This window comes from Schistocerca nitens, chromosome 12, assembly GCF_023898315.1.
Source record: "Schistocerca nitens isolate TAMUIC-IGC-003100 chromosome 12, iqSchNite1.1, whole genome shotgun sequence".
NCBI classification, from domain to species: domain Eukaryota; kingdom Metazoa; phylum Arthropoda; class Insecta; order Orthoptera; family Acrididae; genus Schistocerca; species Schistocerca nitens.
This window is the reverse complement of record NC_064625.1, coordinates 158,580,122-158,594,209: the sequence shown is the minus strand read 5'-3', so window position 1 is coordinate 158,594,209 and position 14,088 is coordinate 158,580,122.

Below are 14,088 nucleotides of genomic sequence, written 5' to 3'. Positions count from 1 at the left end.
GTTTCACAGTACTACTGCTGGCAGCTCCTCGGTTTGCAGATGTATTTCGCATGTTGACGAGGCATTTGGCCACCTTAAGAGAGTCATAGTTACTCCTGCCACTTGCTCCCCGTTCTACCACAGTCACATCTACAAGCTTACTCTGGCCAGTTCACCAGAAGCGATACGCCATTATTTGTTGACCTTAAGACTTTCACAGTACTCCTTCCGGGAGCTCATCGAGAATGCCGATGTTTTTCGCCTGTTGACGAGGCATTTTTCTACCTTAAGAGAGTCATCGTTACACCTGCCAAATGCTCGCCGTTAACCACAGCCACATTTTCAAGCTTCCTCTGGCCCAGTTCACCTGAAGCGGTACACCATTATTTGTCGGCTTTGAGACCTTCACTGTACTCCTGCCGGGAGCACCTCGAGTTTGCCGATGTATTTCGCCTATTGACGAGGCATTTGGCTACCCTAAGAGAGTCATAGTTACTCCTGCCACTTGCTCCCCGTTCTACCACAGTCACATCTACAATCTTACTCTGGCCAGTTCACCAGTAGCGATACGCCATTATTTGTTGACCTTAAGACTTTCACAGTACTCCTTGCGGGAGCTCCTCGGGATTGCCAATGTAATTCGCCTTTTGACGAGGTATTTGGCTACTCTAAGAGAGTCATAGTTACTCCTGCCAGTTGCTCCCCGTTTTACCACAGTCACATCTACAAGCTTACTCTGGCCGTTCACCAGAAGCGATACGCCATTTTTTGTTGACCTTAAGACTTTCACAGTACTCCTTCCGGGAGCTCATCGAGAATGCCGATGTTTCTCGCCTGTTGACGAGGCATTTTTCTACCTTAAGAGAGTCATTGTTACACCTGCCAAATGCTCGCCGTTAGCCACAGCCACATTTTCAAGCTTCCTCTGGCCCAGTTCACCTGAAGCGGTACACCATTCTTTGTCGGCTTTGAGACCTTCACTGTACTCCTGCCGGGAGCACCTCGAGTTTTCCGATGTATTTCGCCTATTGACGAGGCATTTGGTTACCTTAAGAGAGTCATAGTTACTCCTACCACTTGCACCCAGATTTATCACTGTCACATCCTCAAGCTTTCTCCGGCCAGTTCACCACAAGCGATACGCCATTATCTGTCGACATAAAGTGTTTCACAGTACTACTGCTGGCAGCTCCTCGGTTTGCAGTTGTATTTCGCGTGTTGACGAGGCATTTGGCTACCTTAAGAGAGTCATAGTTACTCCTGCCACTTGCTCCCCGTTCTACCACCGTCACATCTACAAGCTTACTCTGGCCAGTTCACCAGAAGCAATACGCCATTATTTGTTGACCTTAAGACTTTCACAGTACTCCTTGCGGGAGCTCCTCGGGATTGCCAATGTAATTCGCCTTTTGACGAGGCATTTGGCTACTCTAAGAGAGTCATAGTTACTCCTGCCAGTTGCTCCCCGTTTTACCACAGTCACATCTACAAGCTTACTCTGGCCGTTCACCAGAGGCGATACGCCATTATTTGTTGACCTTAAGACTTTCACAGTACTCCTTCCGGGAGCTCATCGAGAATGCCGATGTTTTTCGCCTGTTGACGAGGCATTTTTCTACCTTAAGAGAGTCATTGTTACACCTGCCAAATGCTCGCCGTTAGCCCCAGCCACATTTTCAAGCTTCCTCTGGCCCAGTTCACCTGAAGCTGTACACCATTATTTGTCGGCTTTGAGACCTTCACTGTACTCCTGCCGGGAGCACCTCGAGTTTGCACCTTGCACCCAGATTTATCACTGTCACATCCTCAAGCTTTCTCCGGCCAGTTCACCACAAGCGATACGCCATTATCTGTCGACATAAAGTGTTTCACAGTACTACTGCTGGCAGCTCCTCGGTTTGCAGATGTATTTCGCATGTTGACGAGGCATTTGGCCACCTTAAGAGAGTCATAGTTACTCCTGCCACTTGCTCCCCGTTCTACCACAGTCACATCTACAAGCTTACTCTGGCCAGTTCACCAGAAGCGATACGCCATTATTTGTTGACCTTAAGACTTTCACAGTACTCCTTGCGGGAGCTCCTCGGGATTGCCAATGTAATTCGCCTTTTGACGAGGCATTTGGCTACCCTAAGAGAGTCATAGTTACTCCTGCCAGTTGCTCCCCGTTTTACCACAGTCACATCTACAAGCTTACTCTGGCCGTTCACCAGAGGCGATACGCCATTATTTGTTGACCTTAAGACTTTCACAGTACTCCTTCCGGGAGCTCATCGAGAATGCCGATGTTTTTCGCCTGTTGACGAGGCATTTTTCTACCTTAAGAGAGTCATCGTTACACCTGCCAAATGCTCGCCGTTAACCACAGCCACATTTTCAAGCTTCCTCTGGCCCAGTTCACCTGAAGCGGTACACCATTATTTGTCGGCTTTGAGACCTTCACTGTACTCCTGCCGGGAGCACCTCGAGTTTGCCGATGTATTTCGCCTATTGACGAGGCATTTGGCTACCCTAAGAGAGTCATAGTTACTCCTCCCACTTGCTCCCCGTTCTACCACAGTCACATCTACAAGCTTACTCTGGCCAGTTCACCAGAAGCGATACGCCATTATTTGTTGACCTTAAGACTTTCACAGTACTCCTTGCGGGAGCTCCTCGGGATTGCCAATGTAATTCGCCTTTTGACGAGGTATTTGGCTACTCTAAGAGAGTCATAGTTACTCCTGCCAGTTGCTCCCCGTTTTACCACAGTCACATCTACAAGCTTACTCTGGCCGTTCACCAGAAGCGATACGCCATTTTTTGTTGACCTTAAGACTTTCACAGTACTCCTTCCGGGAGCTCATCGAGAATGCCGATGTTTCTCGCCTGTTGACGAGGCATTTTTCTACCTTAAGAGAGTCATTGTTACACCTGCCAAATGCTCGCCGTTAGCCACAGCCACATTTTCAAGCTTCCTCTGGCCCAGTTCACCTGAAGCGGTACACCATTCTTTGTCGGCTTTGAGACCTTCACTGTACTCCTGCCGGGAGCACCTCGAGTTTTCCGATGTATTTCGCCTATTGACGAGGCATTTGGTTACCTTAAGAGAGTCATAGTTACTCCTACCACTTGCACCCAGATTTATCACTGTCACATCCTCAAGCTTTCTCCGGCCAGTTCACCACAAGCGATACGCCATTATCTGTCGACATAAAGTGTTTCACAGTACTACTGCTGGCAGCTCCTCGGTTTGCAGATGTATTTCGCGTGTTGACGAGGCATTTGGCTACCTTAAGAGAGTCATAGTTACTCCTGCCACTTGCTCCCCGTTCTACCACAGTCACATCTACAAGCTTACTCTGGCCAGTTCACCAGAAGCAATACGCCATTATTTGTTGACCTTAAGACTTTCACAGTACTCCTTGCGGGAGCTCCTCGGGATTGCCAATGTAATTCGCCTTTTGACGAGGCATTTGGCTACTCTAAGAGAGTCATAGTTACTCCTGCCAGTTGCTCCCCGTTTTACCACAGTCACATCTACAAGCTTACTCTGGCCGTTCACCAGAAGCGATACGCCATTATTTGTTGACCTTAAGACTTTCACAGTACTCCTTCCGGGAGCTCATCGAGAATGCCGATGTTTTTCGCCTGTTGACGAGGCATTTTTCTACCTTAAGAGAGTCATTGTTACACCTGCCAAATGCTCGCCGTTAGCCCCAGCCACATTTTCAAGCTTCCTCTGGCCCAGTTCACCTGAAGCTGTACACCATTATTTGTCGGCTTTGAGACCTTCACTGTACTCCTGCCGGGAGCACCTCGAGTTTGCACCTTGCACCCAGATTTATCACTGTCACATCCTCAAGCTTTCTCCGGCCAGTTCACCACAAGCGATACGCCATTATCTGTCGACATAAAGTGTTTCACAGTACTACTGCTGGCAGCTCCTCGGTTTGCAGATGTATTTCGCATGTTGACGAGGCATTTGGCCACCTTAAGAGAGTCATAGTTACTCCTGCCACTTGCTCCCCGTTCTACCACAGTCACATCTACAAGCTTACTCTGGCCAGTTCACCAGAAGCGATACGCCATTATTTGTTGACCTTAAGACTTTCACAGTACTCCTTGCGGGAGCTCCTCGGGATTGCCAATGTAATTCGCCTTTTGACGAGGCATTTGGCTACCCTAAGAGAGTCATAGTTACTCCTGCCAGTTGCTTCCCGTTTTACCACAGTCACATCTACAAGCTTACTCTGGCCGTTCACCAGAGGCGATACGCCATTATTTGTTGACCTTAAGACTTTCACAGTACTCCTTCCGGGAGCTCATCGAGAATGCCGATGTTTTTCGCCTGTTGACGAGGCATTTTTCTACCTTAAGAGAGTCATCGTTACACCTGCCAAATGCTCGCCGTTAACCACAGCCACATTTTCAAGCTTCCTCTGGCCCAGTTCACCTGAAGCGGTACACCATTATTTGTCGGCTTTGAGACCTTCACTGTACTCCTGCCGGGAGCACCTCGAGTTTGCCGATGTATTTCGCCTATTGACGAGGCATTTGGCTACCCTAAGAGAGTCATAGTTACTCCTGCCACTTGCTCCCCGTTCTACCACAGTCACATCTACAAGCTTACTCTGGCCAGTTCACCAGAAGCGATACGCCATTATTTGTTGACCTTAAGACTTTCACAGTACTCCTTGCGGGAGCTCCTCGGGATTGCCAATGTAATTCGCCTTTTGACGAGGTATTTGGCTACTCTAAGAGAGTCATAGTTACTCCTGCCAGTTGCTCCCCGTTTTACCACAGTCACATCTACAAGCTTACTCTGGCCGTTCACCAGAAGCGATACGCCATTTTTTGTTGACCTTAAGACTTTCACAGTACTCCTTCCGGGAGCTCATCGAGAATGCCGATGTTTCTCGCCTGTTGACGAGGCATTTTTCTACCTTAAGAGAGTCATTGTTACACCTGCCAAATGCTCGCCGTTAGCCACAGCCACATTTTCAAGCTTCCTCTGGCCCAGTTCACCTGAAGCGGTACACCATTCTTTGTCGGCTTTGAGACCTTCACTGTACTCCTGCCGGGAGCACCTCGAGTTTTCCGATGTATTTCGCCTATTGACGAGGCATTTGGTTACCTTAAGAGAGTCATAGTTACTCCTACCACTTGCACCCAGATTTATCACTGTCACATCCTCAAGCTTTCTCCGGCCAGTTCACCACAAGCGATACGCCATTATCTGTCGACATAAAGTGTTTCACAGTACTACTGCTGGCAGCTCCTCGGTTTGCAGATGTATTTCGCGTGTTGACGAGGCATTTGGCTACCTTAAGAGAGTCATAGTTTCTCCTGCCACTTGCTCCCCGTTCTACCACAGTCACATCTACAAGCTTACTCTGGCCAGTTCACCAGAAGCAATACGCCATTATTTGTTGACCTTAAGACTTTCACAGTACTCCTTGCGGGAGCTCCTCGGGATTGCCAATGTAATTCGCCTTTTGACGAGGCATTTGGCTACTCTAAGAGAGTCATAGTTACTCCTGCCAGTTGCTCCCCGTTTTACCACAGTCACATCTACAAGCTTACTCTGGCCGTTCACCAGAAGCGATACGCCATTATTTGTTGACCTTAAGACTTTCACAGTACTCCTTCCGGGAGCTCATCGAGAATGCCGATGTTTTTCGCCTGTTGACGAGGCATTTTTCTACCTTAAGAGAGTCATTGTTACACCTGCCAAATGCTCGCCGTTAGCCCCAGCCACATTTTCAAGCTTCCTCTGGCCCAGTTCACCTGAAGCTGTACACCATTATTTGTCGGCTTTGAGACCTTCACTGTACTCCTGCCGGGAGCACCTCGAGTTTGCACCTTGCACCCAGATTTATCACTGTCACATCCTCAAGCTTTCTCCGGCCAGTTCACCACAAGCGATACGCCATTATCTGTCGACATAAAGTGTTTCACAGTACTACTGCTGGCAGCTCCTCGGTTTGCAGATGTATTTCGCATGTTGACGAGGCATTTGGCCACCTTAAGAGAGTCATAGTTACTCCTGCCACTTGCTCCCCGTTCTACCACAGTCACATCTACAAGCTTACTCTGGCCAGTTCACCAGAAGCGATACGCCATTATTTGTTGACCTTAAGACTTTCACAGTACTCCTTGCGGGAGCTCCTCGGGATTGCCAATGTAATTCGCCTTTTGACGAGGCATTTGGCTACCCTAAGAGAGTCATAGTTACTCCTGCCAGTTGCTTCCCGTTTTACCACAGTCACATCTACAAGCTTACTCTGGCCGTTCACCAGAGGCGATACGCCATTATTTGTTGACCTTAAGACTTTCACAGTACTCCTTCCGGGAGCTCATCGAGAATGCCGATGTTTTTCGCCTGTTGACGAGGCATTTTTCTACCTTATGAGAGTCATCGTTACACCTGCCAAATGCTCGCCGTTAACCACAGCCACATTTTCAAGCTTCCTCTGGCCCAGTTCACCTGAAGCGGTACACCATTATTTGTCGGCTTTGAGACCTTCACTGTACTCCTGCCGGGAGCACCTCGAGTTTGCCGATGTATTTCGCCTATTGACGAGGCATTTGGCTACCCTAAGAGAGTCATAGTTACTCCTGCCACTTGCTCCCCGTTCTACCACAGTCACATCTACAAGCTTACTCTGGCCAGTTCACCAGAAGCGATACGCCATTATTTGTTGACCTTAAGACTTTCACAGTACTCCTTGCGGGAGCTCCTCGGGATTGCCAATGTAATTCGCCTTTTGACGAGGTATTTGGCTACTCTAAGAGAGTCATAGTTACTCCTGCCAGTTGCTCCCCGTTTTACCACAGTCACATCTACAAGCTTACTCTGGCCGTTCACCAGAAGCGATACGCCATTTTTTGTTGACCTTAAGACTTTCACAGTACTCCTTCCGGGAGCTCATCGAGAATGCCGATGTTTCTCGCCTGTTGACGAGGCATTTTTCTACCTTAAGAGAGTCATTGTTACACCTGCCAAATGCTCGCCGTTAGCCACAGCCACATTTTCAAGCTTCCTCTGGCCCAGTTCACCTGAAGCGGTACACCATTCTTTGTCGGCTTTGAGACCTTCACTGTACTCCTGCCGGGAGCACCTCGAGTTTTCCGATGTATTTCGCCTATTGACGAGGCATTTGGGTACCTTAAGAGAGTCATAGTTACTCCTACCACTTGCACCCAGATTTATCACTGTCACATCCTCAAGCTTTCTCCGGCCAGTTCACCACAAGCGATACGCCATTATCTGTCGACATAAAGTGTTTCACAGTACTACTGCTGGCAGCTCCTCGGTTTGCAGTTGTATTTCGCGTGTTGACGAGGCATTTGGCTACCTTAAGAGAGTCATAGTTACTCCTGCCACTTGCTCCCCGTTCTACCACCGTCACATCTACAAGCTTACTCTGGCCAGTTCACCAGAAGCAATACGCCATTATTTGTTGACCTTAAGACTTTCACAGTACTCCTTGCGGGAGCTCCTCGGGATTGCCAATGTAATTCGCCTTTTGACGAGGCATTTGGCTACTCTAAGAGAGTCATAGTTACTCCTGCCAGTTGCTCCCCGTTTTACCACAGTCACATCTACAAGCTTACTCTGGCCGTTCACCAGAGGCGATACGCCATTATTTGTTGACCTTAAGACTTTCACAGTACTCCTTCCGGGAGCTCATCGAGAATGCCGATGTTTTTCGCCTGTTGACGAGGCATTTTTCTACCTTAAGAGAGTCATTGTTACACCTGCCAAATGCTCGCCGTTAGCCCCAGCCACATTTTCAAGCTTCCTCTGGCCCAGTTCACCTGAAGCTGTACACCATTATTTGTCGGCTTTGAGACCTTCACTGTACTCCTGCCGGGAGCACCTCGAGTTTGCACCTTGCACCCAGATTTATCACTGTCACATCCTCAAGCTTTCTCCGGCCAGTTCACCAGAAGCGATACGCCATTATTTGTTGACCTTAAGACTTTCACAGTACTCCTTGCGGGAGCTCCTCGGGATTGCCAATGTAATTCGCCTTTTGACGAGGCATTTGGCTACCCTAAGAGAGTCATAGTTACTCCTGCCAGTTGCTCCCCGTTTTACCACAGTCACATCTACAAGCTTACTCTGGCCGTTCACCAGAAGCGATACGCCATTATTTGTTGACCTTAAGACTTTCACAGTACTCCTTCCGGGAGCTCATCGAGAATGCCGATGTTTTTCGCCTGTTGACGAGGCATTTTTCTACCTTAAGAGAGTCATCGTTACACCTGCCAAATGCTCGCCGTTAACCACAGCCACATTTTCAAGCTTCCTCTGGCCCAGTTCACCTGAAGCGGTACACCATTATTTGTCGGCTTTGAGACCTTCACTGTACTCCTGCCGGGAGCACCTCGAGTTTGCAGATGTATTTCGCCTATTGACGAGGCATTTGGCTACCCTAAGAGAGTCATAGTTACTCCTGCCACTTGCTCCCCGTTCTACCACAGTCACATCTACAAGCTTACTCTGGCCAGTTCACCAGAAGCGATACGCCATTATTTGTTGACCTTAAGACTTTCACAGTACTCCTTGCGGGAGCTCCTCGGGATTGCCAATGTAATTCGCCTTTTGACGAGGCATTTGGCTACTCTAAGAGAGTCATAGTTACTCCTGCCAGTTGCTCCCCGTTTTACCAGAGTCACATCTACAAGCTTACTCTGGCCGTTCACCAGAAGCGATACGCCATTATTTGTTGACCTTAAGACTTTCACAGTACTCCTTCCGGGAGCTCATCGAGAATGCCGATGTTTTTCGCCTGTTGACGAGGCATTTTTCTACCTTAAGAGAGTCATTGTTACACCTGCCAAATGCTCGCCGTTAGCCACAGCCACATTTTCAAGCTTCCTCTGGCCCAGTTCACCTGAAGCGGTACACCATTATTTGTCGGCTTTGTGACCTTCACTGTACTCCTGCCGGGAGCACCTCGAGTTTGCACCTTGCACCCAGATTTATCACTGTCACATCCTCAAGCTTTCTCCGGCCAGTTCACCACAAGCGATACGCCATTATCTGTCGACATAAAGTGTTTCACAGTACTACTGCTGGCAGCTCCTCGGTTTGCAGATGTATTTCGCATGTTGACGAGGCATTTGGCCACCTTAAGAGAGTCATAGTTACTCCTGCCACTTGCTCCCCGTTCTACCACAGTCACATCTACAAGCTTACTCTGGCCAGTTCACCAGAAGCGATACGCCATTATTTGTTGACCTTAAGACTTTCACAGTACTCCTTCCGGGAGCTCATCGAGAATGCCGATGTTTTTCGCCTGTTGACGAGGCATTTTTCTACCTTAAGAGAGTCATCGTTACACCTGCCAAATGCTCGCCGTTAACCACAGCCACATTTTCAAGCTTCCTCTGGCCCAGTTCACCTGAAGCGGTACACCATTATTTGTCGGCTTTGAGACCTTCACTGTACTCCTGCCGGGAGCACCTCGAGTTTGCCGATGTATTTCGCCTATTGACGAGGCATTTGGCTACCCTAAGAGAGTCATAGTTACTCCTGCCACTTGCTCCCCGTTCTACCACAGTCACATCTACAATCTTACTCTGGCCAGTTCACCAGTAGCGATACGCCATTATTTGTTGACCTTAAGACTTTCACAGTACTCCTTGCGGGAGCTCCTCGGGATTGCCAATGTAATTCGCCTTTTGACGAGGTATTTGGCTACTCTAAGAGAGTCATAGTTACTCCTGCCAGTTGCTCCCCGTTTTACCACAGTCACATCTACAAGCTTACTCTGGCCGTTCACCAGAAGCGATACGCCATTTTTTGTTGACCTTAAGACTTTCACAGTACTCCTTCCGGGAGCTCATCGAGAATGCCGATGTTTCTCGCCTGTTGACGAGGCATTTTTCTACCTTAAGAGAGTCATTGTTACACCTGCCAAATGCTCGCCGTTAGCCACAGCCACATTTTCAAGCTTCCTCTGGCCCAGTTCACCTGAAGCGGTACACCATTCTTTGTCGGCTTTGAGACCTTCACTGTACTCCTGCCGGGAGCACCTCGAGTTTTCCGATGTATTTCGCCTATTGACGAGGCATTTGGTTACCTTAAGAGAGTCATAGTTACTCCTACCACTTGCACCCAGATTTATCACTGTCACATCCTCAAGCTTTCTCCGGCCAGTTCACCACAAGCGATACGCCATTATCTGTCGACATAAAGTGTTTCACAGTACTACTGCTGGCAGCTCCTCGGTTTGCAGTTGTATTTCGCGTGTTGACGAGGCATTTGGCTACCTTAAGAGAGTCATAGTTACTCCTGCCACTTGCTCCCCGTTCTACCACCGTCACATCTACAAGCTTACTCTGGCCAGTTCTCCAGAAGCAATACGCCATTATTTGTTGACCTTAAGACTTTCACAGTACTCCTTGCGGGAGCTCCTCGGGATTGCCAATGTAATTCGCCTTTTGACGAGGCATTTGGCTACTCTAAGAGAGTCATAGTTACTCCTGCCAGTTGCTCCCCGTTTTACCACAGTCACATCTACAAGCTTACTCTGGCCGTTCACCAGAGGCGATACGCCATTATTTGTTGACCTTAAGACTTTCACAGTACTCCTTCCGGGAGCTCATCGAGAATGCCGATGTTTTTCGCCTGTTGACGAGGCATTTTTCTACCTTAAGAGAGTCATTGTTACACCTGCCAAATGCTCGCCGTTAGCCACAGCCACATTTTCAAGCTTCCTCTGGCCCAGTTCACCTGAAGCTGTACACCATTATTTGTCGGCTTTGAGACCTTCACTGTACTCCTGCCGGGAGCACCTCGAGTTTGCACCTTGCACCCAGATTTATCACTGTCACATCCTCAAGCTTTCTCCGGCCAGTTCACCACAAGCGATACGCCATTATCTGTCGACATAAAGTGTTTCACAGTACTACTGCTGGCAGCTCCTCGGTTTGCAGATGTATTTCGCATGTTGACGAGGCATTTGGCCACCTTAAGAGAGTCATAGTTACTCCTGCCACTTGCTCCCCGTTCTACCACAGTCACATCTACAAGCTTACTCTGGCCAGTTCACCAGAAGCGATACGCCATTATTTGTTGACCTTAAGACTTTCACAGTACTCCTTGCGGGAGCTCCTCGGGATTGCCAATGTAATTCGCCTTTTGACGAGGCATTTGGCTACCCTAAGAGAGTCATAGTTACTCCTGCCAGTTGCTCCCCGTTTTACCACAGTCACATCTACAAGCTTACTCTGGCCGTTCACCAGAGGCGATACGCCATTATTTGTTGACCTTAAGACTTTCACAGTACTCCTTCCGGGAGCTCATCGAGAATGCCGATGTTTTTCGCCTGTTGACGAGGCATTTTTCTACCTTAAGAGAGTCATCGTTACACCTGCCAAATGCTCGCCGTTAACCACAGCCACATTTTCAAGCTTCCTCTGGCCCAGTTCACCTGAAGCGGTACACCATTATTTGTCGGCTTTGAGACCTTCACTGTACTCCTGCCGGGAGCACCTCGAGTTTGCCGATGTATTTCGCCTATTGACGAGGCATTTGGCTACCCTAAGAGAGTCATAGTTACTCCTGCCACTTGCTCCCCGTTCTACCACAGTCACATCTACAAGCTTACTCTGGCCAGTTCACCAGAAGCGATACGCCATTATTTGTTGACCTTAAGACTTTCACAGTACTCCTTGCGGGAGCTCCTCGGGATTGCCAATGTAATTCGCCTTTTGACGAGGTATTTGGCTACTCTAAGAGAGTCATAGTTACTCCTGCCAGTTGCTCCCCGTTTTACCACAGTCACATCTACAAGCTTACTCTGGCCGTTCACCAGAAGCGATACGCCATTTTTTGTTGACCTTAAGACTTTCACAGTACTCCTTCCGGGAGCTCATCGAGAATGCCGATGTTTCTCGCCTGTTGACGAGGCATTTTTCTACCTTAAGAGAGTCATTGTTACACCTGCCAAATGCTCGCCGTTAGCCACAGCCACATTTTCAAGCTTCCTCTGGCCCAGTTCACCTGAAGCGGTACACCATTCTTTGTCGGCTTTGAGACCTTCACTGTACTCCTGCCGGGAGCACCTCGAGTTTTCCGATGTATTTCGCCTATTGACGAGGCATTTGGTTACCTTAAGAGAGTCATAGTTACTCCTACCACTTGCACCCAGATTTATCACTGTCACATCCTCAAGCTTTCTCCGGCCAGTTCACCACAAGCGATACGCCATTATCTGTCGACATAAAGTGTTTCACAGTACTACTGCTGGCAGCTCCTCGGTTTGCAGATGTATTTCGCGTGTTGACGAGGCATTTGGCTACCTTAAGAGAGTCATAGTTACTCCTGCCACTTGCTCCCCGTTCTACCACAGTCACATCTACAAGCTTACTCTGGCCAGTTCACCAGAAGCAATACGCCATTATTTGTTGACCTTAAGACTTTCACAGTACTCCTTGCGGGAGCTCCTCGGGATTGCCAATGTAATTCGCCTTTTGACGAGGCATTTGGCTACTCTAAGAGAGTCATAGTTACTCCTGCCAGTTGCTCCCCGTTTTACCACAGTCACATCTACAAGCTTACTCTGGCCGTTCACCAGAAGCGATACGCCATTATTTGTTGACCTTAAGACTTTCACAGTACTCCTTCCGGGAGCTCATCGAGAATGCCGATGTTTTTCGCCTGTTGACGAGGCATTTTTCTACCTTAAGAGAGTCATTGTTACACCTGCCAAATGCTCGCCGTTAGCCCCAGCCACATTTTCAAGCTTCCTCTGGCCCAGTTCACCTGAAGCTGTACACCATTATTTGTCGGCTTTGAGACCTTCACTGTACTCCTGCCGGGAGCACCTCGAGTTTGCACCTTGCACCCAGATTTATCACTGTCACATCCTCAAGCTTTCTCCGGCCAGTTCACCACAAGCGATACGCCATTATCTGTCGACATAAAGTGTTTCACAGTACTACTGCTGGCAGCTCCTCGGTTTGCAGATGTATTTCGCATGTTGACGAGGCATTTGGCCACCTTAAGAGAGTCATAGTTACTCCTGCCACTTGCTCCCCGTTCTACCACAGTCACATCTACAAGCTTACTCTGGCCAGTTCACCAGAAGCGATACGCCATTATTTGTTGACCTTAAGACTTTCACAGTACTCCTTGCGGGAGCTCCTCGGGATTGCCAATGTAATTCGCCTTTTGACGAGGCATTTGGCTACCCTAAGAGAGTCATAGTTACTCCTGCCAGTTGCTTCCCGTTTTACCACAGTCACATCTACAAGCTTACTCTGGCCGTTCACCAGAGGCGATACGCCATTATTTGTTGACCTTAAGACTTTCACAGTACTCCTTCCGGGAGCTCATCGAGAATGCCGATGTTTTTCGCCTGTTGACGAGGCATTTTTCTACCTTAAGAGAGTCATCGTTACACCTGCCAAATGCTCGCCGTTAACCACAGCCACATTTTCAAGCTTCCTCTGGCCCAGTTCACCTGAAGCGGTACACCATTATTTGTCGGCTTTGAGACCTTCACTGTACTCCTGCCGGGAGCACCTCGAGTTTGCCGATGTATTTCGCCTATTGACGAGGCATTTGGCTACCCTAAGAGAGTCATAGTTACTCCTGCCACTTGCTCCCCGTTCTACCACAGTCACATCTACAAGCTTACTCTGGCCAGTTCACCAGAAGCGATACGCCATTATTTGTTGACCTTAAGACTTTCACAGTACTCCTTGCGGGAGCTCCTCGGGATTGCCAATGTAATTCGCCTTTTGACGAGGTATTTGGCTACTCTAAGAGAGTCATAGTTACTCCTGCCAGTTGCTCCCCGTTTTACCACAGTCACATCTACAAGCTTACTCTGGCCGTTCACCAGAAGCGATACGCCATTTTTTGTTGACCTTAAGACTTTCACAGTACTCCTTCCGGGAGCTCATCGAGAATGCCGATGTTTCTCGCCTGTTGACGAGGCATTTTTCTACCTTAAGAGAGTCATTGTTACACCTGCCAAATGCTCGCCGTTAGCCACAGCCACATTTTCAAGCTTCCTCTGGCCCAGTTCACCTGAAGCGGTACACCATTCTTTGTCGGCTTTGAGACCTTCACTGTACTCCTGCCGGGAGCACCTCGAGTTTTCC